Source organism: Carcharhinus amblyrhynchos, chromosome 14, assembly GCF_965287045.1.
Source record: "Carcharhinus amblyrhynchos chromosome 14, sCarAmb.v2.hapA, whole genome shotgun sequence".
Classification (NCBI taxonomy): Eukaryota; Metazoa; Chordata; class Chondrichthyes; order Carcharhiniformes; family Carcharhinidae; genus Carcharhinus; species Carcharhinus amblyrhynchos.
The window spans coordinates 48,014,216-48,041,818 of NC_137337.1; positions in this window are offsets into that span (position 1 = coordinate 48,014,216).

Sequence of the window (27,603 nt, forward strand, 5' to 3'; positions counted from 1 at the left end):
CTCCAGCTGTGGCCTCACCAATGCCCTATACAGCTGCAGCAAGACCTCCCTACTTTTATATTCAATCCCCCTCGCTATGAAGGCCAACATCCCATTAGCCTTCCTGACCACCTGCTGCACCTGCAGGCTGGGTTTTTGCGACTCATGCACAAGGACCCCGAGGTCCCTCTGCACCGGCGCCTGCTGCAGTTTTTCACCAGATAAGTAATAGTCCTTCCTACCATTATTCCTACCAAAGTGGACCACCTCACATTTGCCAACATTAAATTCCATTTGCCATTTCCTGGCCCATTCACCCAGCCTATCTAGATCCTTCTGCAGACTCTCCACACCTTCCGCGCAATTTGCTGTTCCACCAATCTTGGTGTCATCAGCAAATTTCAAAACCATACACTCGGTTCCCTCCTCCAGATCATCTATATAAATGGTAAATAGCTGAGGCCCCAGCACCGACCCCTGGGGCACCCCACTAGTCACCAACCGCCAATCCGAATAGCACCCATTGACCCCCATTCTCTGCCTCCTATTTGACAACCAATCCTCTATCCATGCTAACACCCTACCCCCAACTCCATGTCCCCTGACCTTCTGCAATAACCTCTTGTGAGGTACCTTGTCAAATGCCTTCTGAAAATCAAGGAAGACCACATCCACCGGCCCTCCTCTATCCACCGCCCTAGACACATCCCCAGAGTTAGGGTGCCCTTTCCTGGGATGTTAAAACTCCAGGATCCTGTCTACAATGGCCTACTCCCTGATGCTGTGATAGCGCCCTCATCTCGACCCTTAAAATTCTATCCATGCTCAGGATATTAGAATTCCTCTTACAGGGAGTGCTTTGACATATGATTCTAACTTCTTGAAAGACAATTCACCTGTCCAGCCACTTCCCTCACTTTCAGCTTCACTTCTCTGTCTTCACCACCACATGGAAGTAGCTCATGTTGCTGCAGGTCTAGGGCAAGCGCTCACCACAGCAGCAGCAACTACAAATACTTTCCCCTCAGCTCTCCGTCCTTCCACAGGATAGAGGGGATAGACACTGACACCCAGATGAAAAGAGCCAAGACCCCCCCCACTACTGAGGTTACAGACAGTGGACATGCCTGAGCACCTGCCCCCTAGGTAACATGTTTAGGGGAGGCCTAGTGATATTATTGCTGGACTGTTAATCCAGAAACTCAGCTAATGTTCCGGGGACTTGAGTTTGAATCCCATCACATCAGATGGTGGAATTAGAATTCCATAAAAAGTGTCTGGAATTAAGAATGAGGGGAGATCTCACTGAGACGTATAAGATGATGAAAGGGATGGATAGGGTAGAGGTGGAGAGATTCTTCCCGCTCAGAAAGGACAGCAGGACTAGAGGGCACAGCCTCAAGATAAGGGGGGGGGCAGTTTGGAATGGAGTTGAGGAGGAACTTCTTCACTCAAAGGGTGGTGAATCTCTGGAATTCTCTGCCCATTGAAGTGGTTGAGGCTACCTCGCTAAATATATTTAAGACACGGGTAGATAGGTTTTTGGTGGGCAAGGGGATTAAAAGTTATGGGGAGAAAGCGGGAAAGTGGAACTGAGCCACTTCAGATCAGCCATGATCTTGTTGAATGGCGGGGCAGGCTCGAAGGGCTAGATGGCCTACTCCTGCTCCTACTTCTTATGTTCTTATGTTCTTAGAATCTACTGGTGACCAAGAAACCATTGTTGAATGTTGGAAAAACTCATCTGGTTCATGTGTCCTTTAGGGAAGGGAATCTGCTGTTCTCACCTGTCTGGCCTACATGTGACTCCAGAGCCACAGCAGTGTGGTTGACTCTCAACTGCCCTCCAAGGGATGGATAATAAATGCTGGCCAGCCAGCGACACCCATGTCCCACGAATGAATATGAAAAAAAAGGTACCTAGAGGATCAGTATCGCAATTTCATACCCCTCGTGTTTAAATGTCTTGTTTCTTGGTGAGGTACTGGTATGGCAAAGCTTGAGCAGGACAAACAACAGTGCTTCCTTATTTCAAAGTCGAAGATTGCTCGTATGGTTGCTGATAATAGTGATCACAAACTCTGACCTATTGACCCAGAGAAAATCTACATGAATCAGTAACTAGCAGAAAACATTTATGGTCACAGCTCCTCCAAGTGTTTCAAAAAATTCATTCAAGTATACAAACATTCCCCGCAACTGATTAGATTTCTCATTCATTAACTGTGAATAGGTTGAATTGTAGCCCTATGTTTATTTTCATAATTCTGAAGCAAGGCACTCATTGATATTCCTTATTTTCATAGCAGCCCGTAGAAATATCTCCTTTCATTACACAGGAGTAGATTGAATAAACAGCAGAGAAACAGGCCATTCAACTCAACCAGTGTATGTCAGTGTCTGTGCTCCACTCAAGCCTCTTCCAATCTATTCTTACCCAAAGCTAACATTGTAATCATCTATTCCCTTCTCTCTCAAATGTCTATCAATGAATATGTCAAATGGTGAACATATATGCAAATCTTTACTCCAGGAAATGGTGTACATGTTGGACAGGATCTTGAGCCCAGACTCTCCATGCATGGGATCACTGGCGGAAGCATGACTCAATCTAATTATCTAGCCCTCTTGCCACATTCAACCCTCCTCACAAAATATTCATCGACCTGAACCTGTCAAGGGGGTACCTCCAGGGGCACAGAGATAAGTATAGCCCTCAGGGAGAAGGACAAGGTCAGGCAGTGCATCGGCACTGCCCCTGGCACAGGTCAGTGCTGCCAGGTTGGCACAACCTTGCAGTGCCAACCTACGCCATGGAGCAATGCCGGGGGCAGGCCTGTGGATGTTGTTCTTTTAGATGTGTTGGGGGGCTGGAACTAGGTCATTGAGGGGTTGAAACTTGGGTGATAATTGCCGGACGGAGAGTTTTGGGGGTAACGCCGCTGATATTTGCTGGGTGGGGAGGGTTTGGGGATAATTATTTCAGGGCAGGAAGGGTGGGATTTGGGGGAAATGTCAGTGATGATTATGGGGGCAGAGGGGAGAGTCCTGATAACCTCTGTGTGGTGGTGGTGGTGGTGATGGTGGGGATGGGGTGGGGGGAGTTTATCTTTATTTCTGATCAAGGTGCTCTTTAATGATGGTTCTGCAATCTCTTTGGAGCCTGTTGCCGGCTCTGACAGTCCCCTCCCACCAGAGTAATGGCATAAACCAGGCCAACTCGATCATTTTCTCAATATCTGGAGAATTACACACCAGTTTTCTGACTGACGGAGCCTGACACTTTGACAAATTCTAGTAAGATTGCCCCCACTGTATATTAATGGAGATGTGAGGTACTGTGGTGCTTTGGCTCTGCAGATAGGCCAAATTCCAACAGATTTGATAAGGCTCTCCACAGTGCAAGTTCAGAGCTACAGTACACCAATCACAACAACACCAACACACTATCTCCATCGAGAATAGAAACTGATACCATTCGGTTTTAGTCCCACAACAAGTTGTCTTCAAAGTGAAAGCAATTAACATTCCAAAGCTTTGATAGTACATTGTTTGAAGGTAAATAACTTAAAATATTACAAAATATAAATCTCTAGGAAAACAAATGAAAAGCACACTAGAGCTCGCAAAAAGCCCTTATAATCCTGGTGGTAAGTAATCCATCAGTGTTTGAAATATCATATCACTTTCATTCTCACAAGAAATCATTTTCCCTGTGGGGTAAAGCAGCATTTTCTAATAATCACTCGGTTCATACAAATCTCAAAAGAATGGCTTATTACTTCAGCTACCTATTCTGAAACTCCTAATTATAGAAAGTAATTGCCATTTTCACTCAGGCCTAAGAGCCAACATGGATCCTGCCTCACCTATTCAAAGCAGTGTTCTGTGTCGCACATAGGATCTTGGTACATTTTTCAGCATATAAGACTGTGTGCCGTGAAAGCTGTACTCAGTAAGGCCTAACGGATAAGGAGAAGCAGCCCCAAAAGGTCGGGCCAATGTTGTTTATGTGGGGCCCAGAGGAACAGGGCTGCTTTACTGAGGTCCACAACAATAACATGAGCTGCTGCCTACTCTGACTTCCATTCTGTATAATGGGTCCTCCTGTGGCACCCCTTCTCCCTTCTTGACCAGCCCATCTGTTGGCCAGGTTGACATCCAGGTTTCTGATATTGTGCCAATCCAGGGTCAGCAAAACTTGAAGCAGGACAGCTTCCAACACACAGCGTGCTCATGAGGTGCCACCTTTACAATGAACCAGGCCATTCCACTAACCAGCTGACCACCCACAATAGAATTAATGTTGATCCTACATATGGGAAATAACCACTGGACAGGGGCTCAGAGCATGGAGCTGACATGAATCTGTCTCCCAGCTCTGGGTCTGGAGAAACATGGCTGAGAGAAAATTGACAATTTGAAAAAGGCCCCTGGAGTTTCCCTTTAAGCCATTGTGAGATTTCTTTCTATATAATTCTCCAGGCTTCATTCTAAAGGTGCCCCAGGGAGGAACTTTGGATACTTATTCATCTAAATGCCAGGGGAGCAAATGCTGGAAGCCCTTCCTCATTCCCAGCTGCCAGTTAGATAGAGAAGGAAGCACAAAGGTAACTCTGTCCCTGTACTCCTGAATAGTCATAGAACTAGCTGATTTTACACAATATACCTTTGCTTGACTTGTAATTTACAGCAGTGAGCGTTAATGTGAGAATGTCGTTGCTCAGGAGGTTTGAAATTAGACAATCTGGTCTCATTAGCCTAGCAGTCTGACCCAGTGTGAACTGCGGAGTAATTTACTGCAAGATTCTCATTTTGTAGTACTGTCGCTGGTTGTAAATGAAGCACAGCAATTTATTGTAGCACCTCAAGGAGTCAAGAATATAATGTGTGAAGCACATAAAAAGATCTTTCTTCACATTCATTAACACCCAGATCCTAGGGTTGTTCAGCTTCTCTCTAATGAAGGAGGGATCTTAAATCTAAAGCTTTCCACGGTGTGAAGAAGGCCTCTTCACGCCATTAGATAACAGATGAGCAAGATCGGTAAAGGTCAGTGACAAAACAGCAGATGGCAATGTGAAGAAAGAACAAAAAGGAACTTTAGAAATGAATCTTAGAAAATGAACAGCGCATTTTCAACAGCAATCAACAACTCCCCCTTGTCCATATGTACAGTTCAATTTGTCAACAAGAAAGGAATATCTGCCCTTTTCTATGTACAACCCACTTGGAAGTGCTCCAGTGCTCTGTCTTAACAAAATCAATTCTTATTTCTTCACCCTTGATCTGATCTAGCTGCAGGCATTAAGGTGGGCTTATTTCTAGACAAAGTCATCTGCTGACTGTAAAACAAGGCTGAGGACTGATCTGTACGCAATGAGCTCACGAGGGCTGAAAAGGCTGCAGACACAAAAGCCAGGATATAAGACTAGAGTCCCCTCAGACATAGGCCTTGAAAACGAGGCCCAATCATAACTGTGTCAACCTAATTTAATCAAACATTCTCTCTACCAGAGATGTTAGAATTAATGGTAAATTTGATAAATCTAACAGGTAATGTCTCTTAAAATGTCAATGCTGAAAGTTTAAAATCCTGAACATTTAACTTCAGTTTTTTGATCAAATTCTAAGTGTTTTGCTCACAATCATCAGTTCCACTGATAAAAATCGTCGGTTGAAACTTGCCTACGTGCTCAGATAACCTGTTCATTTTTGTTACATCTGTTTTGGTTTGACCTTTATCCTCAAGATTTTTATCTTGTGTTTACACCAAGAAGCCAGATTCTATAAATAGCGTCTCAGATGATCCAAAACTTGTGCCTTTACATGTTCCATGTTAAATTCTATGGCGCTGTAATGGTTTATAACTTAATTTAGGCAAAACAGGCTTTGAGTATAAATATAATTTAATATAGAAATATAACTTAATGTAGAAATGTAAAACACAGTCTGAGGAATGTTTAAGGTGATGACCCATTTCCAGTGTGTCTGGTTTCTAGAAGCTGGTGTCTACATTTGGTTTCCTAATGGTATTAAAATATCAGCCAAGCCAGCACAACACCATTTAGGAAATGAAAACAACTCCCTCCAGTGGATCATTTGCACTGGAAATAATGGGCAATATCTTACCAAAAAATAGGTGGGCAAAACAGAGTAATTCCTGCCAAGGGTGTGATTTCGGGTTGAATCTTATGTCTCATTAGTGAAAGTTTTTATGCCCATGAGAATCAAGCCACACTTCTGGCATGTTCCATCTGATTCACTTACCTCCTCAACACTGGGGAGCTCCTATAAACGGCTCCCTAACGCTCCCCAGCACTTGCTCCAGATCGACTGCAGGGGTTGGCAGCCAGATAGCCAGCCTCTCGCTTTTCAAAGGGGGCACTCAGCGGGATGTTGGATGGAGTGAAGCAGAGGAGGGAAACACTGTACCTCACTCCAGGAGACTGCCTTCCAACAGGGTCACCTCCACCTGGGGTGCAGTGGCAGCCCTGGTCAATGCAAGTGCCCTCCAGAAGAGGACAGGACAGCAGTGTTGGTAGAAGATGATCGATCTTCTTCGCTCGGTCAGGGTAAGTGAACCACCCCCTAGTCTGCCTCTGGATTCCTTCGGACACCTCTCACAGTCCCAATTCCATCCTTCACCCAGCCACCTCAAGTGTTGCCAACACCAGGAATCAGTTCCATCTCCCTCCCACAATCACCACGTTCCCATCAGTAGCAGCCATGCCCCTCACACTCCTGATCCTAATCAAGCTCCACGTCTGTCACACCAAATCACCATATTCAATGTCAAAATGCCTACCTGCACTCCCCCTATCTGTGTCATTGCAAGACAAACTCAACTGCAACAAGCATGAGTGGGCGTAATGAGCTAGAGTCATGGCTGATTACAGAACCTTCACCTGTTTTGAGGAGAAGCCATTGAGCTGGCTGGGGAGGGGAAGGAGCATGTATCTGCTGCTGGTGAAGTGGGGGCAGCAGACAAAGATGAGGACCCCAAGATATGCTGCCATTTTCAAGTGAATAATCAATGTTTCCTCCATATCCCCTAGAATGCACTAATGCCATCTCCTTTCTTTTCCAGGCCCATCAGCCAAGCGGCCCAGATCCTCCTCGTGCTCTCTGGGCCCACAGAAAACAAGCGGCTCTGAGGGACCTTAACCACCATTGAAGAGGCTTCACAGCTGTCACTCACACCTCGGTGGGATCACAAAATAGACAGACTTCCAGGTCACTTACTCGTCACAGTTCAAGATCCACAGCAGGTGGAGTTGGGACATCCCAAAGAACGGACACTTGGAGAGATGCCAGAGACCAGTACGCTGCTGAGTCCCTGGGTCCAGTCATCCCAGAGCTGATGGAATTGAAAAGAAAGAATCATGAATATCAGAAGGGAATAATAGCACCCCTCCTCAGAGGACCGGGCCGACTGCAGGAATTCCTTTGCTTTCTGTCTGAGGAGATGGTTTCTTCACCTGAGTGCAACAAGGCCACATGAAGTGGAGATTTGGCACAGGACGTGAACTCCATAACAGGAGATGTCTGCACCATGGTTCAGCTCGTGACCTCAATCTCTGAGGGTGAACACCATGGTAATGGCTTCGACTGCATGGTGCAGGCACCGATTGGAATCCATGAGCGCCAACACCAAAGGACAATGGAGCTTCTGGACTCGCACCGGCTGCCCTTCTGTCTCATGGACAAGCACAGGAGGTCCGGAGAACATGAAGGGAAGAGGATCAGCAGGAGTTCAGCCAGGGGCCCTCTGGCCAGGGGAGTCTAGGCATCTCCAGCCCATCTAACACTCCTTCTCCCTGTGAGCGACACTGAGGAGGGCAGCAGTCAAACATCAGTGCTGCTTAAAAGCAGGCCTGGATCCTCTGGGTCCAGGACGCCCGCCAAGGTCACCTCAAGCCAAAGTGTGTGGAAATCAGCTGTGGATCCTTGGGGATACACATCAATGTATTGTGATTGTGAGGAAGATTAGGAAAACTGAGGTACTTAGTCAGCATGGGTGAATATAGGCACTAGTGTAGATAGGTCCCTTGTATTGAAATGTATTGAAGGTTTATTGTTAAATGTCTCTTCATTCACCCACAGAGCCTCCACCCTGAATGTTAATGTCACCAAGTTTGGGGGAACCACTGCACTTACCCAGTGCCTCAAACCTATGGAGTGTGAGGATGACAGTGCTATGTCCCTCCCACACCAGTGATGCAGTAAGGAGACACTGCTACTGGCATGCCAGACAGATTCTCCCCTTAGTCCTCACACTGTTGCCTGAGTGTGCATTCCAATCACAGTATAACCAAACTCCCCCTAGTGTGAGGCCCTTCAGGTCACATGAAGGGAGACGCAGCCCATTTCTTTAGCCCCCACTCTGTCCTTACAACCAGGTCTCTCATGGGACTTACAGTCGCCCCCAGTTCTGAACTTCTTCTTTCCAAGTTCTCCCATCCTCTTGCCAGCCCTCTTCAGGAAGAGCACTCCCTCAACTGCAGTGTGGACAGGAACCCAGGACAGAGGACACAGGAAGCACTGCCTGCATACCAGCCTTCACAACCCCTTTGAAGCAAGGGGTATCCCGATACGAAAGAAAGGTAATGCCTGCAAGTGACTCCTGTGGACCCCTCTCCCTGATATGGTGATTGTAAGACCTGGCGCTGAGCTGAACTTATCCGTCTTCCCTGCATTCCCTCTGGCACCCCCTACTCAGTGAATAACCCGGACGGTGCCGACTGCCTGCGCACACATCTCCAAAATCCCCCTTGGAGGCAAAGTCACCGGGTTCATGCTGATGTAGAGCTGTTGTAAATGGTGTTGATGTGAATATCCAGTGAGTGGCGGATGTCCCAGAGAGAGTATTCACTAATGACATGCTAATATATTGAAATGAGTTCCTGGAGTCCAGTACCTTTGATGTTTGAACCTTTCCTAATGTTCTGTGATCTACCGATTTTCCAACAAAGGCTCTAAAGATTCCAATTAATTCTGTTTGGGAGAGATGTAGGGAGAGGTTTCCGTTGACGGTAGGGTGGGCTGGAAGATCGGAATTCGGAAACTCGCTGGTGCAAATCGCATTTTCCAAGTCTCTGGATTTTGAGCCTTTCTGCAGGCAGAGTGTGGGCTCAGAATCATCTCCAGTTAATTTATTTAAGCATTGTTTGTATGTCAGTTGATACGGCTTATGAAGTTTATGCATTTCAAAGGCAATGGAACCTTGCAATTTCTGCTTAGGAGCAAGAAAGACTGAACTATGGGAATCAAGACAATCCAAAAGAATTGTAAAGATATGCAGGAAGAGTTGCAGACTATTGGTAAAGAGGCTCTTATTGCCTTTTGGAGCAAAATTACATTTTGAGCGAGCATTCTTTTTACTGCTAGTGTGATATATAAACTTGTGTTATGCTGTATGTGTCTTATATTTATTTATGTGACTAAATCTACCTAGTTTATTCAGAATCTGAGCACAGCTCGAGTGTGGTATGTTGGTAATATTATCTTCTGGAGTGAATTGGAGAGGAACAAGGTGCCGTGGGTACACATGATGGAGGATTGTGTGAGTCCAAATGGTATGAGATCTCTGAAGGGATAGAGCACCATAGGGTTACAGCTCCTCGTTCATAAGGGGTTCACACTGTGTATGGAAGGTGTGACAAGACTGCTGCACGAGGAAGCTCGTTGAAATACATTTCAATTACATCACGCCGATAGCAGTGTAAATCTGCTGCTGTATAATGGTCAGGATCTTTCCGAGCAGATATGGTCTCACCTACTAGTCAGACAGCCATTGGGAAACTCTTGTCCATCCATGGGGTTGGCCTGATGGAATCAAGCTACTTAAGTGGCCGTTGTTAGTCCTTAGGTGCCCAGCAGTGGAGCCGAAAGCAGTCAGACTATCAGAGGCTGGTGGCTTGTCATTGCCACTAGCACCAGTGGGGTGTGGTGGCTGCTAGCAGCACTGCATCCACTTCAGGCCCAGTATCATGGGCCACAGCTGAGTGAAGGCAGGATCGGGATCATAAGGAGGTGGTTCTTCCTTTTGACCTGGATTGAACAGAATACTTTGAGTTTTAAGTCCATCTGGGCACTGTGGACTGATCACACCCAGTGAATCATTTCTTCTTTCAGTGAAAGGTGTTCGAAATGTACTGAGGTAAATCTCCTGCTTCCAGGAGGTGTAATTCTTGTTCTATACTCCAATTGTCATAAAGCATACAGCATCATTAACACTAAATAGTAATTTTACACCCCATGCACAAAATCGCAATGTAAGGTATGAGATATATCCGATTGCTTGTAATAAGCCACAATTTGCTTCAAATCTCAGTTGCAAATTACAGGAATGCCTGCAATCGAAGCAAAGCGTTACAAATGGGTGTTTACCAAATACTCTTAGATTAAAAAAGCATATATTTGACTTTTACTGTAGGCATTTTCCATAATCAAAAAACATAAGGGAGATGTGTTCATGTAGCTCCATTTCTTCAATGATATCAATGAGGAATATGCACAGATCTGTCCACAAGGAATTGCTGTAAGTCTGCACTAGCTACGTGTGTGAATGAACTTCTCCCCCTCTATTCCCAAACAGAACTAATTACAATCTTCAGAGCCTTTGGTGGAAAATCAATAGACCACAGGCACAAGACATAGGAAAGGTACAAACACTATTGATACAATCGTTGTAGGGAGAGGTTTCAGTTAATAATAATTTAATTAAATAAATAATCATTAATGAATTATTTATTCATCAATCCATCTTTGGAGGGTTTCCACAGATTCTGTCAGACCTGTTGAGATTTTTCAGCACTTTCTGTTTTTGAATCTTCACCCAAGGGAAACTGAATGTAACCTATAAATATTAGTGAAATACTTTCATTGTTAACACTCTCCTGAACTGCTCATTCATCAGCTCCTTCTCTCCTCCATCACTCATATTGGCTCTATATTCTTTACACAAATTTGTTTTGGAGACTGTTTTGACTGTTTGAATATTCACCTCTGATTTTTGAAAAATGCGATGTATTTACAAATTTGTCTTTATTCTGGCATTTCTACTCATGTTAACTGGTCAGTTTTATTTGTCTTTCTTTCTTTTCCAGTTTTTCTCTTCCTCTGGAACATATATCTTTTTATATTTCTTTTGCTTTGTCTTGATGCCTGCTTCTGAAAATACTCAGTGATTGGGGCTCCTGGTTGTTACTGTGGTAATAGAGACGCTGATCGTGACAGGAACGCTTGCTTTGTCTTTCCATCTCAATGGTCTGTAGCTTTCTCACCAGTTCAAGTTGGTTTACTGTGTCTGCATTGTGTAAACTTTGATCTCATCGTCAGAACCACATTTGAGAAGCCAGTCACACACCGGGCAGGTTACCTAAATGGACAAAATGAATAAATTACGAGCCAGGTACAAGCTAAGAGAGTTCAGGTAACATTACATTAGGAAGCTAGGTTAATACTGTTTCCCTTACTAGGAGGAGAACATGTCAGGCGATCTCTGTCATCGTAACCACCAGAGGAATTTCCCTGCTGTCAGCCACAAGGAAGATAATCACAAGACTTCACCTGAATCACTTTCTCCCTGTGGCTGAAGACCTCCTCGCAGAGTCACAGTTTGGATTCTACCCACTACGGGGCACAATGGACATGATCGTCACTGCGCGGTAGCTACAGAAGAATAGCAGGAACAACACTAACCCTTGTACGTGGCCTCCTTTGACCTCACAAAGGCCTTTTACACTCTCAACCTAGAGGAATTATGGAGCATCTTCCTCTATTTCGGCTGCCCTTCAAAGTTTCTCACCATCCTCCACCTCCTCCACGATGACATGCAAGCCATGATCCTGACCAATGGATCCATCTCAGACCCAATTCACCTTTGGGCTTGGTCAAGCAAGGTTATGTCATCACACTGATATTTTTCATAATCTTCCTTGTTGCAATGCTCCATCTCATCCTCAGCAAGTTCCCCATGAGAGTGGTGCTAAACTATAGAACAAATGGGAATCTGTTTGTTGCCTGTCGCCTGCAGGCCAGATCCAAGGGCATCCCATCCTCTGTCATTGAACTATAGTATGCAGGTGATGCTTGTTCTATACACACTCAGAGGCTGAGCTCCAAGTCATCATCAACACCTTCATCGAGATGTATGAGAGCACGGGCCTTCCACTAATCATCTGTAAGACAAAGGCCTTCAACCAACCTGCTCCCACCACATTGCACTAACCCAACTCACCCAGGTTATCTAAAGGCGAGGCCTTGGAAACATGGACCATGTTCCATACCTTGGGAGCCTACTGCCAACAACATTGATGACAAGGTTCAACACCACCTTCGGTGTGCCAATGTAGCCTTTTGTCTCCTGAGGAACAGTGTTTGAAGACCAGGACCTCAAGATCTGGCACCAAGGCCTGTAGAGCAGTAGAGACACCTTCCCTTCTATAAGGCTCAGAGACATGGCCTATGTACGGCACGCACCTCAAAACCCTGGAGAAATACCACCAGTGCTGCCTCTGCAAGATGTTGCAAATCCATTGGTAGGATAGATGCACCAATGTCAGTGGTCACTTTCAGGCCATTATTGCCCACACTCCCTCAGCTCCGCTGGACAGGAACTGTGTGGCTGTATGTTTGACATAGGACACCAAAAACAAATGCACGACTCAGAGCCTCGACACAGTGAGTAAGCCCCAGGAAAGCACAGGAAACACTTCAAGGATATCTTCAAAGAACCCTTTAAAAGTGCACTATCCTCACTGACATCTCAGAATCCCTGGGCCACTCTGCCTGAAGTGGGGGAAAACCATCCTGGAAGGAACTGAACACCTCAAATTTCATCACCGAGAGCAAGCTGAAGCCAAGTGTTGACAGTGAGAGGAGTGTTTGACAACCTGGGCACCCCACCCCGCTGCTCCTCCAGCCACTGTCTACCCTCCTGTGAGAGGAACTGTGGGTCATGCATTGGAGTTCTCAGTCACCTGAGGACTCAGTTTTATTGTCAGTCATCTTCGACTCCGAGAGACTGCCTGCGAAGAAAATATAAATGCAAGTCTTTTTTTTTCAAATAGCATTGACCTGCGGGAGCTTACGAATATGGTCTGAAAATATAGCAAATTCTCAACACATTTTCAATTTATTAGCCAGTGAATCACAGTCTATATTTGACCCTTTAATACCAGCTATGACACCACAGTGATTTGGCCCCTGTGTTATCACATGCATGAGCTGTGCTTAGTTGTATTCCAATGTTCATATCAGGAAGTATGTTGCACTTGTGGCAAGTGCAGGGGAATGATGTCTCGGAGCTGCTTCTGTAAAGTTTCTTCCACCAAGGAGACCAGCACAGACTTGGCTGAGACATTCTGCTCCTCATCTAGACTGTGGGAAACACAAGAAAGTGGGGACGAGAACTCAGCTGACTGCGCAGAATGTCTCAACAGAACAAACCCAAAGATAGTAGCTGTTTGCTATCATCAGGTGAGGTCAGGTTAGACGTCTCCCCTCTTTTCTAACTCCTCGATTGACCACAACAGCTTTGTTTTAAACAGATGTACTTGCCGATTCTGTGAGTGTTTAACTGTTCACATACTGTGGCCACAAGTATCGTGATCAGACAGGTTTTTTTGAGGGAATCATTTTTATTGTACTTAACCTGATCTAAATTAAAATAATCCAGAAAAACACTCCAGCTTTCACGTACACACACACACACACACAAATAAATTATTGAGTGAGTATTGATTAAATAATTTAGAGTCCAGGAAAATTAAAGGAGTATTGAAAGTTGGTAACTGGGCTGGTTACAGACTGAGGTCGACAATCTTGCAGTTTTTCAGCATCAAGTCACTTTAAAGATGTAGACTGATTTCTCTTCTGGTGATTGCAGCGCTGGTTTGAGTTTTTTTTTAAATATCTGTCCACAGCACCTGGTATGTCAAAATCACTGGACAGGGCTCAAATCTTGGCAGCTGAATGGAGAGAGAGAGAGAGAGGGAGGGGATGAGGGAACATACTCAGGGGTTTTGTTCCTTCAGTATCCCAGTTTTTTAAAAAACACAAAGGGTCGACTTGTCACATGATCTCTTTCCGAGTGCCCAGTGATCCAAACATGGTTCTGTTTAGTGTATTCCAGCTAACTTGATTATCTTGTGGCTGGGAATTCCTTTCCAGCCAGGATCCTATTGTCCAAATCATAAAATCCAATGGCTTGTCTCCAGTCAGTTGAGAACCCCTGTGAATATCTGGTCCTGCTGTTTTTCAGCATTGAGGTGGCTTAAATATGTGCAATGATAAATTATCTGTTGTTCTGGTGATAACAGTGTTGGGTTCAGTGCTTTCTAAAGTCTGCAGCTTTGCTAATAGGATAGATGATGGCATCCATTCATTTCCTTCAAGGTAATTGTCCCTGAGGCAACTTTGCACTCAGATTGTCTCTATTTCAATGATTTGGGGATGTAGAATGTATAGTGTTGAAACTGTGCAATCATCTTTATTTGTGATCCCAAGTCACTGTAATGTGACTTTAGTCTTTAAAAAGTAATTATGGATAATTAGGGGTTCCTAACTAATAAATTCAAAAGTCATTTTTTGAGAAAAAGCCTGGTTTCACAACAGATTGGTATCCACAACACGCATTGGGCAGAAGATTGAGCCAATGAACAAACCTGTTCTTGGTGACCTCCAGTTTTACATTAAAATTCACTCAAGGGATGTGGGCATTGCTGGCTGAGTCAGCATTTATTACCCATCCCTGAATGCCCTTGAGCTGAGTGACTTGTTATTCCATTTCAGAGTCAACCATATTTCCGTGGATCTGAAATCACATGGTAGGCCAGCCCAAGTGATGATGGCACTTTTTTCCCTAAAGGACATTAGCCAACCAGATGAGTGTTTTTACAACAACTGACAATGGTTTTATGGTCATCATTAGACTTTGCATTCCAGATTTCTTTATTTCATTGAATTCAAATTTCACCATCTGCTGTGGTAGGATTCAAACCCAGACCATCAGAGCATTACCTCAGGACTCTCAATTACTAGTCCAATGACAATACCATTAGGGCAACACCTCCCCTTTAACATAACCTTTACAATATCCAGTGCTGCCTCCTCCATAGGGATCAATGTGTGGAGCTCTGGCACACCATAACCATCTAACACAAATTCCATCAGCTATATTCTCATCTCTTTCAGGATGAAGAGATATAGATCTTTATGACATTCACATGATATATTGTCCCTGCTCAACTGTGTCCATGTGTGAGGGTTGCTGATATCTACCTGATCTGAAAATGTTCAGAAGAACTATGAACAGTCCACTGACTCAGCCCTTGTGTGTGCAGAGTCAGAAGTCTGTTACTGGAGGTGTCACTTGCCACTCACCTTTCCAGACCTCATCAGATCAGCTCTCAGTGCTGCACCCATGTTCTCCTTGTGACTCTCGGCCGTAAGCACCATGACCACCTTCGTCCATGCCAACTTGGTTTGTCTTCTGGAAGGGAAAGAAGAGCACTTCCCTCTTCTTGGAGACCATGGTGGTTAATGCCTCAAGGAAGATACCCAAAAGGCTTGTAACTGCCTGGGAACTTATGCCCAGGCTAGTACTGACCCACTGACCTCTCTGCTGCTCCATTACTTCAGGCAATGGCAAACATAGTCAGGGCTGTTTTTGGCCTATTCAAATGCCCCCCCCCACTGCTCAATGCCATTCCCAGGCTGCTCATGGCACCACTAACTGGGCATCAGACTCACCCTGAGTTATTTACTTCAAAATTCTGTCGCATCACTAATACAATCTGAACACAAAAGTGATCCAGACTTCGGATTCCTGATCCCAGATTGAAAATCCTGGCCTAGATTTAGGGTTCAGAACCGAACACATATTGCATCATTTTAGCCAAAAGCAAACTACTACAAACAGGATGGCCTGAAATATTGGTGCCAGTCATCCTTTAACCTGCCTTATATTTTGCATTGTTGATACCTCTCACTGAATCATAACTGTGTGGGGGTTCAGTGCCCGCAATCAAAAATTCTACATGATTACTTCTAGACTAAATTACACTCTTACTGAAGTGTAAGCAATTCTCTATGTTGGGTAATATCTCTCTCAGCATGAACCTTCACTGTGTACACCCTGATCAATCATAGATGGTTGTTTATGCACATTCAAATGCTACGAAAGTAACCAGCAATGATGATTAGTGTAGTAACACTGAAATATACAGTATGTGTTATCAACGCATGCGCCAGACTTGTTCCAAGAGTGCTATACCTCTCATACTCACTAGTGAGGTAATTATGTGGGTTACATCTTCCCTTATTTCTTTTTGTTAAGATTTAGGATGGGGTGAGTGTCAATATCTTGGCCCTATTTTAACACTCATGTGAGTTTTCCCTCTGATGCACAGCCGAGTTTTCAGATCAGGTCTTCAGCTGTTCTGACAAACAAAGTCTGGGAGCATGGATTAAGCCATTAGTCTGGTGGGGTGGGGCCTGATAGAGACAGCAAGACCAGCTCCACAGTGAATGGGCACCATATTTAAAAGGCACTCCTGTCAGTACAGAAGTTAAACTCCCCCCTTGTACTTCCACAGCCATGGAGGAACATCTCCCCCACCCCAATCCCTTCCATAAGCATTGGGGGGAACTCTCCCCCCATCACAAAGGTAATAGGGCTCATCTACCAACCCCCCCACCCCTGCTGCACAAGTATTGGGAGCTCTCTTTCCTCCTCTCACCATCGTAGCAGTATCGCAGGCCCTCTTCCCCTTACAGGAAAGTCCCCCTTCCCCTACACTGGAAAGTCCCTCCCTACAAAGGCATTGGCCCTGTCTCCTCCCCAGGCTGTGCCAGGGCAGTGCCAAACTGTGTTTGGGGTAGTTCCTACCTGAGTTAGGGGCAGTGCCAAATTGTATCGGGGCAGTGCCAACCTGTGCCATGGGTGCTACCAACCTGTGTCGGAGGGTTTGTACCAATTTGATGTCACCGGGGCGGGATAGGGACCTATGCCAGGGGTTGATATTGCGGCATCCAGCCTGGTAATTATATGATAATATATTAAAATGTGTTGGGGGAATCTAAAACTAGGGACAAAGTTTAAAAATAAGAGATTTTTTCCACTTAAAACTAAGATGAGAAGAATTATTTTCCTTTGAGGGCTGTTCTCTTCTTCAGAGAGCAGTGGAGGCTGGGTCATTGAATGTATTCAAGGCGGAGTTAGATAGATTTTAACTTGGCATGGGAGTCAATATTTTCTTAAATTTTATATTTGTTGGCCCTCTAATTTAAAAAACACCATTGAAATAATGGCGTCCAGTTAAAGTGGCGCATTCCTTCTTGAAGCTGTGTAGAGATTTATTTACTGATGTAACTTCGATGTGTGAGGAAGTAAATTTGTATACTAAGCTGTCTACAGACAGTAAGAAAAAAACCCTTTGTTTTCCAGGAGTTAATTAAAAACTACTTACTTCATTGCTTGTTACATCTCTTATAAAACTTCTTTCCAAATTTTTTAGTAAAATGTACAACTCTGCTTCATTCACATACTTCAACACTAGGCCCGATTTTGCCATTTTCATTCTAAGTGCCGATTCTGGGCCTAGTACAGATCCGACTCAGAAATCCACTTTCAGGCGTCCCCATACACTGTCAGTCATCTCCAGTCCGATTCGCACTATGGGCGGGGCTTAGTGTTGCCGGAACGATTGGAGCTCTGAACTGTGGATGTGCAATTATAAAAAAAATTGGCAAAAGCGCGCCCGTGTCAGATTGCTCCCGAGACACAGAAAGCGGAGAAAGCGGCCCGGGAGTGAAAAGTAGGAGCGAGGGTGTATCTAAGTTGGCAGGGGGAGGGGGGGTAGTGTAAGATGTATTGGGGGAGAGGTGGATCACTGGGAGGAGGCAGATGGATCTCTGGTGGGGGGGGGGCAGGGAGGTCCGCTGCCACTCTGCAGGCGATCAGTGGGGGCGAGGGGGCAGGGGTGGTGATTGGTCTGGGTAGTGGAGGAGTGGTTAAGGGGGGCAGTGATGTGGGTAGTGGGGGGGACGATAAGGGACTCACACACTCATCACTAGATCCATCTGACCCACACATACAACATCCATCTGACCCGCCTCCCTCCTCCTCCCCCGCCATCAGAGATCCATTGACCTCACTCCCTCCCCCAATCAGACAGCAATCTGACCTCACTCCCCTTCCCCCCACAACCAGACAGCAATCTGACCTCACTCCCCTCCCTCCCCCAATCAGACAGCGATCTGACCTCACTCCCCTCCCCCCTCCCCCAACCAGACAGCGATCTGACCTCACTCCCCTCCCTCCCCCAATCAGACAGCGATCTGACCTCACTCCCCTCCCCCCTCCCCCAGTCAGACAGCGATCTGACCTCACTCCCCTCCCCCCTCCCCCAGTCAGACAGCGATCTGACCTCACTCCCCTCCCCCCTCCCCCAATCAGACAGCGATCTGACCTCACTCCCCTCCCCCCTCCCCCAATCAGACAGCGATCTGACCTCACTCCCCTTCCCCCCTCCCCCAACCAGACAGCGATCTGACCTCACTCCCCTTCCCCCCTCCCCCAACCAGACAGCGATCTGACCTCACTCCCTCCCCCAACCAGACAGCGATCTGACCTCACTCACCTTCCCCCCACAACCAGACAGCGACCTGACCTCACTCCCCTCCCGCCACCCCCACAAAACCAGACAGCAATCTGACCTCACTTGAAATGCATTCAAATGCATTTAAATCATCATTGCCCCGATTTGGGCACAGCACGGATCTGCGCCATTCAAGGGTCTTAGTAAAGTTGCGATCTGCTTGGACTCAGCTGCAGATCGCGATAAAGGCCTCACACCCGATTTTACCAGACTTTGCACCTGAAAACGTGTGCAAATTGTTGGTAAAGTCGGGCCCACTGTCTCTTCCTATCACGTAACTACTGGCTGACATCAAGATGCTGCAAGAGATGTACAAGTATACGCTTTAAAAGTGTGAGTAAAGATACTTTTCTTCAAGGTGTGTATTCATATTCCAGGAAAAAACTCACTTCTAAACAACTGAGCAAGAGGCAAAGACCAGTGTTTGTAACCAGATGGTCAATAGTTGCTATTGGCAGAAAGGATGTTAAATCTAACTTTAAAACTAATACTGGATGTATATTTCCAGTGTGTTAATGTGTGGGGTTATGGGGAGAGGGCCTGGGTGGGATTGGTGTCGGTGTGACTGGATGGGCCAGACAGCCTCCTTTTGCACTGTAGGATTCTATGATTCTTTCCTTTAGCTCTAGTTACTTTGAATTGTTTATCACACGATTATTAATTTTTAATACGTCAATTGTATTTGGCCACGTCTGTAGTTTTTGTACTATTGGCTATAACAAGAATAAATAACAAGTGAATGCATTATTAGTAGCTTTTGTCTATCTAACTGCTTGCTGACATATTTATATTGCCAATTGGAATATTGCCAGGTTGCCGTTCAATTTATGAGGTAGGTTATCCAAAAAAGCACAGCACCAACCTATTAATTGCCCCTGCCACCACTTTAATTTAGGGCCAAGCAATATTTACTGAATGAATAAATTATTGAAAATTACATAATAAAGGATAATTCATTCATTGCATTACATAATATAAAAATCAAAAGAACAATTTCAATACCTGTGCTTCAGAAAATCTTCCACAAATTAATGGATATGTACTGGATGGCCTTCATTACATTGAAAAAAAGGATTAATTCCCTAATTATATCCATTTATGTCTGCTCTAACCAAGATCTAATCATTATGGTTGCCATGGAACATACTGCACGTAATTGTTCAGAAGTATTCATTAATTTAATATGAAATGTATGACAATAAGGATCTTAGCCACTGAGGAATATTTGGTAACAGTAATCGTTTACTAGTGGTGACGAGTTTGTCTTCTGGTTTAGACTCTCTATTGTGGAAGTGTTATACAATTCTGTTTTTGAATTTTGAATCTTTTTATCTGATACTACATTTAACAGGTTGTGTTTTATGCAATACAAGTACATGTGCTCCTTTGGCTTCTAAATCCTGTCCCATTTACTAAATCAGCATGATTATCAGGTATTTCAATGCTAGTTTAAGCTTTAGTTCAGCGATTTCCTGTTTTATTAGGACAAAAACACAATCCTGTGTGCCAGAGACTGTATTAAACTAAGACAGCTGTAATTAATTCCATGTACTAAATATAGGTAAATATCACAAGAACAAGGGATAAGCAGCTGATCACAAATTTAGTTGGGATAGTGATAGCATTTAACAGGTAACCTTGCTGGCTTAAAAAACTTTAAAGTACCATTGTGTTGGTACACCAAGAATTGTTTTAATAACTTCACTTCTGATGCCTAACTCCTTGAGATTATTTCTGCTTTGTTGCTATTGGCCCCTTCAATAGTCTATTGCCTGCACTGTCCATCACAAACTTCATTCCCTGGCCATCAACTCCATCCATCTCCCTGGCAATTGAGGACTAACCAGATTTGCAGGTTTGGTGTCATAATTAACTCCAAGATGAGCTCCCAGCCACATACATGTTATCACTAACACCTCCATAACATCACTGAAGCTCACCCTACCTTGGAATATCTACTGCTGAAAACTTCCTGCATACCTTTGTTATTTCTTCAGTATGGGACTTGACTATTCCGACACACTCCTAGCTGGCTCCCACATTCTATCCTCCATAAACATGGGGTCATACAGATTTTATTTCCTATGTCCTAACTTCCGTCGCGTCCTATTCACCCATCACCTTGTGTCACTGACAACACATCAACTTCAAAATTTTCATCTTGTTTTAAATCAGTCCAAGTCCTAATCTATCCTGTGCTATTTCTTCTAATGCCATAGTCCTCTGAGATATCTACACTTCTCCAATTCTGGCCTCTTTCAGTACCTAGTTACTGATTGGAACTTAGAGGGAACAGCTTTCCAGTCCTATATAAATGGAACCTTGAAATGGATGCAATATCTTCTCTCTTGCTTGGCGTGCATTGTTTCTCAACCTCCCGAATAGTAAGAATTACTACAGCATGTTTGTTGTGTATTTATATTGAGTCGCTGTAATAAGCACTGTGTATTAACATATGCATGTCATCCCCTGAAGCGAGGTCTCCAGAAGTGAAGTCACAGGAAGTGAGGTCACCGGTTGCTCGTGCGGGAACCTGCAGAGTGAAGAAGCAGCCCATAGTGAACATCATCCTACAAATAAAACTCTGCTAGTTTTTAACTCTCTGTGCTTCCTAGCATCAATACCATAACACACAACACACAAACTGGCGATGAGGATGTCAACCGTTGTTTACGAGCCACCTTGGAAGAAAAAAAAATTAACAAAAGGTATGAAAGGACTTAAAAGAAAAGTTCTTGCATTTGTTCTGGACATCCCAGGTGAAGTGGATGTGAATGATGATCGTCTGCAGAGGAATTATAGAGCTGGTGGTGTTTAAAAAAGAGGCTGAAGCTTGAGCTGTTGCTTTGCTTAAACAGGAAAAGCAAGATAGCTGCTGGAAGTACTTTGCAAAGTGTGCATATGGGAAAGCTTAGGAAGAAAATAGTGGGAGTTTTCACCGTCAGAAGACTCTTTTATAAAAATGTGAAGCGATGGAGCTCCCATGCTGAGCATTCTGACTATTTTGCTCAGGCAAAGATAATAGCAGAAGATATTCTGGTTCCCACATCCCTCAACATGATGGGGAGGGAAACATTCAATTTCCTCAGAAGTTTAATGCAACTGGAGGAACCAGGCACTAAAACACATGAATAAATCTTAGTGATTCTGTAAGCAGGATATTCATCAAAACCTTTGGTGATTGCAGAGCACCTCAGTTTCCTCAGAATACATCAGGAAGAGGGGATCAATTGTGCAATTCATGGATGTGAGTGATGTGCCAAATTATACAATTCATAGAATTTCTACAGAGCAGGAGGAGGACATTTGAGTCTGTATCGACCACAATCCCACTCAGACCCTATTCCCATAATCCCACACATTTACCCTGCTAATTCCCCCCAACACTAGGGTCAACTTAGCATGGCCAATCAACCTAACCCACACATTTTTGGACTGTGGGAGGAAACTGAAGCACCTGGAGGAAATCCACACAGACACGGGAAGAGTGTGCAAACTCCACACAGACAGTGATCCAAGGACAGAATTAAATTTGAGTCCCTGGCGCTGTGAGGCAGCAGTGCTAATCACTGTGCCACTATACTGTCCCAGTGCCACCATGCCACCCTCAGGACAGATTGGTCTGCAAAGTGAGGCAATAGAAAAATGATTGCTAACTGAGTACAGTACTGGAACCAAGCCCTTCGATCCACAATGTTGTGCCAAATATGACGCCAAATTAAACTAATTCCTTCTTTCTGCCCTTGGTCCACATCCCTCTGTTCTTTATATATTCATGTGCTTATCTAAAAGCTCCTTAAACACCCCTATCGTACCTGCCTGCACCACCACCCCTGCCAGCGTGTTCCAGGTATCTACCACTCCCTGTGTAAAAAACATGCCCCTCACATCCCCTTTGAACTTCCCCTTCTTACCTTAAGTGCATGCCCCCCAGTATTAGTCATTTCAATTCTGGGAAACAGTTTCTGACTGTCAACCCTATCTATGCCGCTTATAATTTTATAGACTCCTATCAGGTCTCCCCTCAGTCTCTGCTGTTCCAGAGAAAACAACCCTAGTTTGTCCAGCCTCTCCTTATAGCTCATATCCTCTAATCCAGGCAGCATCCCGGTGAACCTCTTCTGTACCCTCTCCAAAATCTCTAGATCCTTCCTGTATTGTGGCGACCAGAATTGAATGCGGCTTAATCAAAGTTTTATAATGTTGTAACATGACATCCTGGCTCTCGTACTTAATGCCCCGACTAATAAAGGCAAGCATGCCATATGCCTTCTTTACTCCCCTATCTACTTGTGTGGCCACTTTCGGGGAGCTACGGACTTGAACCCGAACCTCAATTCCTCAATCCATCAATGCTGTGCAGGGTCCTGCCATTAGCTGTTTATTTACTCTTGATCTTTGATCTCCCAAAGTGCAGCATCTCATACTTGTCTAGATTAAACTTCATCTACCATTTCTCTGCCCATATCTGCAACTGATTTATATCCTGCTGTATCCTTTGACAACCTTCTACACCATGCACAACTCTATCTATTTTAGTGTCATCTGCAAACATACTGACCCACCATCTACATTCTCATATATATAACAAACAGCAGGGGTCCCAACATAGATCTCTGCAGAACTATATTTTTCTGCAGTGGAAAAACACCTTCCCACCACTATCTCTGACTGCTATGGGCAAGCCGATTCTGAAACCAAGCAGCCAGGTCTCTGTGGATCCCATGCATCTTAACCTTCTGGATGAACCTACCATGAGAGACCTTGTTGAAAGCCTTACTAAAATCCTTGTAGACAACGTCCATTGCTCTTCCCTCATCACTCACCTTCATCACCTTGAAAAAAATCAATCAAGTTAGTAAGATATGATCTGCCTCACACAAAGCCATGCTGACTTTCCCTAATTAGGCCATAGTTTCCTAAATGTGTGCAAACTCTATCCTTAAGAATCCTTTCAAATAGCTTCCCAAGCACCAGTGTGAGACTCTATGATTTCCTGGATTCTCCCTTTTTCCTTTCTTGTCCTGAGGAACAGCAATACCTACTCACTAATCCTCTGGAACCTCTCCAGTGTATAGCAAGGATCTTTGTCAGGGTCCCAACAATCTCCTCTCCTGCTTCTCTCAATAACCTGGGGTATATCCAATCAGGCCCTGGGAACTTACCCACCTTAATGCTCAACACCTTTTCTTACTTGATCTCAAAGTGCCTTAGCATATTGGTATGCTCCTTACTAATCTCACTATCCTCCATGTCCTTGTCCTTGGTGAATACTCATTTAGAATCTCGCCAACATCCCCTGCCTCCAAGTTCCCTCCTTTATCCTTGAGTGGTCTTACCCTCTCCTGAGTTATCCTCCTGTTTTTAATTTTCTGGATGAGCCTACCACGAAGGGTCTTGTCGAAAGCCTTAATAATATCCATGTAGACAACATCCATTGCGCTACCCCCATTGATCACCTGCATCACCTCCTGGAAAAACTCAATCTAGTTAGCAAAACATGACCTGCCCCACACAAAGGCCTGCTGACTTTCCAATTAACTCTCCCTAGCTCCAGCCTAGTACTGTCACAAATTGCCCTCCCCCAATTTAGTACCTTCATGCAAGGTTCTGACTTATCTTTATTCATAGCTAATGCTCTCCCACTGAAAGTTCAGCCACCTGGCCAGACTCATTTGCCAATACAGAAGTATGGCACCTCCTCTAGTTGGAGTATTCTCATGCTGTTTCAAGAAACCCTCTTGAATGCACCTACAAATTCTGCCCCGTCTAATCCTCTTGCTCTAAACGATTCCCAGTCAATACTGGGGAAGTTTAAGTCGCCCACTATGACAAGCCTGTTATTATTGCATATTTCCATAATCTGCATACATATTTGTTCCTCAATGTCCTATAGGGAGGCCTATAATATAATCCCAGCAGAGTGATTGCACCTTCCTCAGTGGATGAGTACTCCAGTATGTCCTCTCTGAGTGCAGTTGTGACATTCTCCCTGATTAGTATTGAAACTCCTCCACCTCTTTTACCCACCTATCCATCTCGTCTAAAACATTGAAACCCTGGAACTTTGAGTAGCCAGTACTGACCCTCTCTCAGCCATGTCTCTATAATGGCCACAACATCATAGCCCCATGTGCCGATTCAGAGTCTAAGCTTATCTGCCTTACCTATAATATTCCTTGCATTGAAATAAACACACTTCAAACCATCGGTCCCATCATGTTTATTAACCTATCCCTGCCCATCCCTCCTTTCAGACTTACTGGTCCAAACATCTACCTTCCTAAGTATCACTAGTGAACTGCCCTGCATGGATATTGGTTCCCTTCCAGTTTAGGTGCAACCCATCCCTATCGTACAGAAGAGGTCCCAATGATACAAGAACCTGAACCCCCACCCCCGCACCAGCTCCTTAGCTACGCATTCATCCATCCTATCTTACTATTCCTTGCTTCACTAGCATGTGTCACTGATAGTAATCCTGAGATTACTACTCTTGAGGTCATGCTTTTTAGCCTTTTTCCTAACTCCCTATACTCACTATGCAAGACCTCCTCCCTCTTTCTACCTATATCATTGGTACCAATGTGCACAACGACCTCTGGCTCTTCACCTTCCCCCTTAAGAACTTCATGCAACTGCTGAGAGATGTCCTTGACTCTGGCACAAGAGAGACAACACACCATCCAGGAGTCTCGAACACAGCCACAGAAACATCTGTCTGTGCTCCTAACTAGTGAACCTCCTACCACTATTGCTGGCTTGGACTTTGCTCAACCCTGCTCTATAGCAGACCCAGTTATGAAGCCACAGACCTGTCTGCTGCTGTTACACTCCTCTGAGAGGTTATCCTCCCTAACAGTATCCAAACTGGTATACCTGTTAGAGAGGGTACAACCATAGGAGACTCCTGCACTACCAGCCTGCCTGTCCTGGCCGTCACCTGACTGGACCTATGGTGTGACCATCCCCCTGTAACTAGTGTCTATCTCAATCTTTGCCCTGTGTATGCACCTCAGTGTGTTCAACTGCCACTCCAACTGAACCACACAGTCTATGAGCAGCTGCAGCTGGTCACACTTGCTGTAGACATAGTCACCAGTAAACTGTTCCCTGATCTACGTCTGGCAGGAGGAGTATACCAATGCCCTAACTTTCATAACTGACATTTCAGGGCTTTTCTGCACAAATCTTTGAAGGTGGCAGGGCAGGCTAGAAAAACAATTAGTAAAGCAGATAGGATCCTGGGTTTATAAATAGAGATACATTGTACAAAACCAGAAAGTTACACTAGACTTACATAAAACATAGAACGCTAATTTGATCCCAACTGGAATATTGTGTTGAATTTTGTCACCACTCTTGAGGAAGAATGGTGAAGACTTTGGAAAGGATGTAGAAGGGGTTTACGAGAATGATTCATGAATAAGGTTGTAGGACATTATTAAATTTATCTTGAATCACTGATGAATTTAGTAAAAGAGAAATCAAAGATCATTTGAAGGGGATGTAGGGATGATAGAAAAGGTAAGTCTCAGAGGTTTCTGTATCATTTTATTACATGATACATTATACAGAATAAATAAGCTGGGAAAGCTGAGTTAATTCTCCTTAGAACAGGGAAGACTAGGAGGAGATGTAAGAGCAGTGTTAAAATCATGAAGGAATTAGAGAGAATAAATAAAGAGAAACTGAGTCCAATAGCTGACATCCAAAAGGCACAGATTTAACACGAAAGAAAGAATATGAAAGAACAAGAAACTATGGCCGCAACTTTTCACTACAGGTCAAATAGGCCAAAGTTGCATTTCATGACAAATCAAACCAGGAAGTGATTATCCCTCCACCCTCCACTGAATATTGGGAACCTCATTATAATAAATAAGCCTATAATTATCAAACCCATTCGCTGGAATCATCTCCTACATCAAAAAATCCATAAAAGTGCGCAGCATTAAGGGTAATGTATTAGCATGGATAGAGGATTGATTAACCAACAGAGAGTAAAGAGTGGGGATATATGGGTGTTTTTCTGGTTGGCGATCAGTGACTAGTGGCGTGCTCAGGGATCAGTGTTGGGACCACAATTGTTTACAATTTGCAAAGACAATTTGGATTTGCGGACCAAGTGTAGTGCGTCAAAATTTGCAGATGACACTGAGATGAGTGGTAGAGCAAAGTGTGGAGAGGACACTGAATGTCTACAGAGGGATATATATAGATAGTTTAGGTGGGTGGGCAAGGGTCTGGCAGATGGAATATGATGTTGGTAAATGTGAGGTCATCCTTTTTGGTAGGAATAACAGCAAAATGGACTATTATTTAAATGATAAAAAAATGCAGCATGCTGCTGTGCAGAGGGACCTGGGTGTCCTTGTGCACGAATCGCAAATGTTGGTTTGCAGGTAATTAAGAAGGCAAATGAAATGTTGTTATTCATTGCTAGGGGAATGGATTTTAAAAACAGGGAGGTTATGTTGCTGCTGTATAAGGTGCTGGTGAGGCCACACCTGGAGTACCATGTACAGCTTTAAGAAAAGATGTACTGGTGCTGTAGGGGGGAGGCAGACGAAATTCACTAGGTTAATTCCAGAATTCAGAGGGTTGGCTTATGGGAAGAGACTGAGTAGACTGGAGCTATACTCATTGGAATTCAGAAGAATGATGAGAGATCTTAAGAACATAAGAACATAAGAAATAGGAGCAGGAGTAGGCCATCTAGCCCTTCGAGCCTGCCCCGCCATTCAATAAGAGCATGGCTGATTTGAAGTGGATCAGTTCCACTTTCCCGCTCTCTCCCCATAACCCTTAATTCCCCTGTCTATCAGAAACCTATCTACCCGTGACTTAAATATATTCAGCGAGGTAGCCCCCACCACTTCAACGGGCAGAGAATTCCAGAGATTCACCACCCTTTCAGTGAAGAAGTTCCTCCTCAACTCTGATCTAAACTGCC